The sequence below is a fragment of the Danio aesculapii genome, chromosome 8 (genome assembly GCF_903798145.1).
Source record: "Danio aesculapii chromosome 8, fDanAes4.1, whole genome shotgun sequence".
NCBI classification, from domain to species: Eukaryota; Metazoa; Chordata; class Actinopteri; order Cypriniformes; family Danionidae; genus Danio; species Danio aesculapii.
In genome coordinates this window covers 32,328,352-32,333,833 of record NC_079442.1, presented here as the reverse complement: position 1 = coordinate 32,333,833, position 5,482 = coordinate 32,328,352, and the positions used below count along the sequence as shown (strand labels likewise).

The window sequence follows — 5,482 nt, the reverse complement described above, 5'->3', positions numbered from 1 at the left end:
CATCAAACCAACAAGGTACAGTTAAATATTATTTTCATGTACAAAATCAAGTAAGTAAAAGTATTACAGAGAACAATCAAATATAACTACAATTTTGTGACTGACAGTCAGAGTAAAAAATATAAATGCTTGAATTTTGATGTCACCACCAGCAAATAACCTTTTTTTTTTTAAAATGTAGTCTTGTTAACAGGGTTTAGTAAATTTCCTGGTTATAGATTTATGTGTAAACCTATAAATCAGGTTATTTTAATATACAGTTGAAGTCAGATTTAATAGCCCCCATTTGAGTTTTTCTCTTTTTTTAAATTTTCCTAAATGATGAAACAGAGCAAGGGAATTGTCACAGTATGTCTGATAATATTTTTTCTTCTGGAGAAAGTCTTATTTGTTTTATTTCAGGTAGAATAAAAGCAGTTTTGAATTTTTTTTGAATTTTTTAAACACAAATATGACACTAATAGGCAATAATCATGAATAATAATACTCATGAACATCATTTAAAGAAATACAACTAAAACGCATAAAAGGCTTATAATCCGAAATAAAGCAATAATGATTCAATGAATAAAAGACAGATAATGAATAAGTAAGAAAACCCCAAGCAATATGATAAAAAATCAATAACCTGGCATTAATGTGGAGTAAATTTTCTGTTTCTGTGTTTCTGTTTCTGCAGTCAAAACTACACAAGCAAATCCAGTTACAAACACAACAGTAATTACAGCATCGAACGCACAATCACAGACTACAGGTAAATAACATCATTTGGCTGGAATGAAAGCAATTTATTTCCATTTTAAGGTCAATGTTCTTAGCCCATTTAAGCATATTTTAATACAGGCACTAATGCTGAGTGTATTTTATGTTTCTATATTTTACTGTTTTCTACACAAACAGATCCAACTACAAACACAACAGTAAATACAACATCAAACACACAATCACAGACCACAGGTAAATAACATCATATACAGACAAAATGATTAACCCTTTATGAAATGTTGCTTCTTTTTCAAATGTATTTTACAATTAATGTTTGAGAGCAAGGAAACTTTTGAAGTATTTTTCATAATAGATTTTTTTTCTGGAGAAAGTCTTATTTACTTTAGTTTGGCTGCAATAAAAGTAGTCTTAAATAAAATAAACAATAGATTTAGGGTAAAAAGTAAGATCCAACAGAACAGTAAAATATTACCATAATTGTGGCACTATTGTTAATATCTGTCTGTAAACCTGTTAATCGAGTTATTTGAATAAGCTTTATTGTTGAGTGAGTTCTGTTTCTGTGTTTCTATACAGTCAATACTACACAAGCAGCTCCAACTACAAACACAACAGTAATTACAGCATCAAATGCACAATCACAGACTACAGGTAAACAACATCATCTGGCTGGAATGAAAGCAATTTTTATTCCATTTTAAGGTCAGCATTACTAGCCCCTTTAAGCAATTTTTTAATACAGGCATTAATGCTGAGTGTATTTTCTGTTTCTATATTTCTACTGTTTCTGCAGTCAATACTCCACAAACAGGTCCAACTACAAAAACAACATTAACATCAAGCACACAATCACAGACTACAGGTAAATAACATCATATATAGAGAAAACGATTAGCCGTTTTTGACCGGAAATGATACAGACTTCTCACAACAGTTAATAAGACGATATACAAAAGGTATTGTGGAAAACAAAGAATATTTCTTAGCTTTTATTTACATTGGATAAAACGCCAGGGGTATGAATAATTTCAGGCTTGACTGTATATATTGATTTGTTTGTAAACCTGTAAATCAGATATTTTAATAAGAAAAATTTTTGGCGGTTTTTAGTATACTTGTCTGCATATAATCAGTAAAATAACTCACAATGGGGAAGATAGGTATTATGAAATATTGCACACTCAAGGGTGATGATATGGCCACGACTTAAAGCAGATTAAAATATGCACTGTCAAAAACCTAGGCAAAGTAATGTCTTTGCCTGATATCCAAACATGCTGATGTTATGTTGATGTAGATTTTACACATTTACTGCTTATTGGTGTGACTTTCGAGTATAAAACCTTTATAGGCTGACAATTATAAGCTTTAATGCAAATTATATTTTCTGTTTCTGTGTTTCTACTGTTTCCGCAGTCAAAACTACACAAACAGATCCAACTACAAGCAAAACTTTAATTACAAAAACAGGTAAATACACAGACACATATTTTAAAGGTCACGGTTAGAGGAAGGAGGACTCAAAAGCAGAATGAGTGCAGGAGGTGTTTATTGATAATCTTATGGGAAATAGGGGTTAGGTGGAGCACAGTTCTACAGTGATGAACAGTGCTGGAGAGTCCTGGATGGAGCAGACAGAGAAAAGTGGTAGTGTTTGAGGTGTGCTGGATGGAGTAGTCAGCAGCCACAGAACACCAGGAGACTGAGCAGGTATGCGCAGGCCAGGCAGGAGGTGGTAAAGACCTTGGAGGAGGCACTGCAGACTAGAAATCCGGGAGAGAAGTCGATTACTACAGAGGACACCAGCAGCCAGTGACTCACAGTGGGAAGTGACAGAGAGAGAGAGACCGAGAGAGAGACGCAAAGACAGAATGGGAACACTAAACTAACAATAAACTTAAAAAAATTAAATCATCATAATAATTATAAAAGATATAAAAATGTAGAAAAACAAAAAGGAAAGAGAAAGTTAGACTTAACTACTGAAACAAGAACAGGAAGAAATAAAAACAATAAAAGAAACTAAACACTTAAAAGGTACTATATAAAACAAACAATATAAAGAATATAATTAAACCATAAACTATAAAAGGATAAACTGGATGGGGTGGACACTAGAAGTCTGACAAAAGAAATATGAGACGAAGCACAAGCTCACAGACAGTTGCACAAACTCACACGCTGTAGCCCAAAATACTTCATTATTATTTTTCGTCTTTATAAAAATGTTATTGTATATTTTTCCCGAACATATTCATTGGGGTGTATTCATTTTTGCACCATAATCTTAAATTATTTTGCCAGATTAGTTCCAGTTTGGGCTTTGTTAATGAAATAATTATATTATCATAATAATGAAATCAAATCAAATCATGATAATCTCATATAAAATAACCAATTGTATGCATGCATTAATTAATTTATGGATTCCTTCATAGAGTATTAATTAACTTGGAATGACACTGAAGGCCTAGTTGTGAAATGTACGCCTGAGTACTATAAGCATGTACTGTGCTGTATCAGTGCCGCTCAGTGAAAATGATCCATATACCATGTACAGGCTAACAGAATTGATAGAGTGGCTGCTGGCGATATGTTGAGATCATATGAAGCCTTTTTTTTTTTTGGTCTGTGCAAACACTTGATAAAATGAAACAGCTCACACTTCGGAATGTTGTGAATACGCTCAGGACTGGGACTGTGAATTTGGATTTAACTGTATGTTTATATATAGTCATTTATCGCCATTAAATGCCACAACTTTAATCATTTTTCTTTTTTTATTTGCAGAAATCCCCCTGGATTTGTACTTTTGTAATTTGTTTAATGTTTTATGCAATAGTTGCATTTGCACTTGTGTGTTTTCAAGCAGGGTCTTCCTCTATATTGCTCAATTAGTGTTTATATATATTTGCATGTAACTTCATAGCCTGCCTGTTTTAAAGAGATTTTTTTTCTCTTGCACATGAACAAATTTATTGCACTACACTTTTTATTATAAATATATCTGCTAAACTTTGTGTAGATGTGTATAGTGCAGTTTTTCAATCTGAGTGGAGGATACTGAGAAAATTCATTCTGAAGGAAAAACAACCTTACAAAAAGTGATGATGTTTTGAAATGTTGCTGTCCAAAGGTCTAATTTCTTATTATTTACTTGGCTGCTGTACTGTCTCCTGTATAATGGACAGTTGGGCTCTTTCTGAATTTTAATTGTAATTTAAAAAATACTGCGTTTTGGAGAGCTGCTTTAGAAAATGAGAATTTTTGTTATTGTTGTTGTTACTGTTTTTCCCAGTACTGGGTTGCAGCTGAAAGGGCATCCGCTGTGCAAAAACATATGCTGGACAAGTTGGTGGTTCATTCTGCTGTGGCAAGCCCGCATTAATAAAGGGACTAAGCCGTTTATGTTATTGTTTATGCACTTGATGTTGAAACGTCTTCAAAGTGACAAATTTACTTTGTGATCAAATATGATGCATTTTATTGGCTCCATTTGTATCTGTGATATTGTGATACGCTTTGAAAATAAATGAAACATATCTTCATTATTATATGAATACAATTTTGATAGCTGAAGTCTGTATTGCTGTAGATTTGTTTGTATTTTTAGTCATTTTAGTCACAATATGTTCTAGAATATATTTCTGACCCTTTTTGAGTTACATTCATTTTTAATTATCAATCAATTAATCAATCAATCAACTTTTATTTATATAGCACTTTACAACAACTACGTTAAACCAACGTGCTTTACACACGTAAAAGCAAATTATACAACAACAGAAAAGTAGACGATGCGAAACAACACAAAAAAAATCAATAAAATCCAACAAACATTAAAACATAAAGTGTCAGTGCTATGAATCAAAAGCCAATTTAAACAAGTGGGTCTTAAGCTTGGCTTAAGCTTGGTTTAGGACCTGCCACTGCAAAAGAGCGATCTTTTTGTTGGGTTAACAATCACAACATACAATCCAGTATTGGGTTTGTCCCTTTTGACTTGCAGGATGATATTTTGTAATTACAATGAACCACTACACCACAAAAACTACCACAAACAAATAACAAAGGACATTTTGCATTACACTTCCTCATTTGTCAGTCAGTCCATAAGCCTAACAATGATATTTAATCTGAGGAAAAAACAGTTCTCCAATCAACAGTTCCCTTTTCTGCCCACTTTATGCCTGAATAATTTTGGGCATTGACTTTCTAAAAAAAATCTATATTTTGTATGAAGTATAGGTATTTTGAGTAGCAGTTGACAGATCAGCTTTGCAAACAAAACCTAGTTTGTCAACTTCCATCATTTTCAGTTGGGTTTAAATCTAGACTGTTTGCTGGCCATGCTGACATGCCTTTATTTTTTATTTTTGATTAGTCTCATTTTTAGCAAAATTTTGCAATATTTGGGACTTGAAACGCAAAGACCAAAAGTTTCAGGGACAGACGAGTCTCCACTGAGGTCCAGCTTCCAGCCTCCGGCACTTGGACTGCAGCTCTGCACAAAACGTTTGGCCAGAGCAGAAATGGTCTTGCCCATCTGAGCCTGGTTTTTTTCTTCTTCTCAAGGGTTTTTCTTCAGGTTTTTTTTTCCTCGCCGCTGTTGCCACAAGCTTGGCATGGTTTGGAATATGTGGAGCTGCGCATCGATGGATTTGCTCTTCAGTGTTTGAACCCTCAGTAGTGATTATTAAACCACACTGAACTGAGCTAAACTGAACTGAACTTAAACTTTGAAAAATGAACTACA

General features: G+C 33.3%; 1 long non-coding RNA gene across 2 annotated transcripts; it reads left to right on the top strand.

Annotated features, from left to right (window-relative positions):
- Window positions 1-595: 595 nt before the first annotated feature.
- Window positions 596-4,282, top strand: LOC130233617 (uncharacterized). 2 transcript variants are annotated; one of them, XR_008838221.1, is made up of 6 exons: window positions 596-754; window positions 901-957; window positions 1,303-1,428; window positions 1,520-1,588; window positions 2,143-2,196; window positions 3,517-4,282. It is a non-coding gene; the product is annotated as an uncharacterized LOC130233617 (long non-coding RNA). The 2 variants fall into 2 exon arrangements; XR_008838220.1 differs by having other exon boundaries at window positions 1,303-1,377; window positions 3,517-4,276.
- The last annotated feature ends 1,200 nt before the right edge of the window (window positions 4,283-5,482 follow it).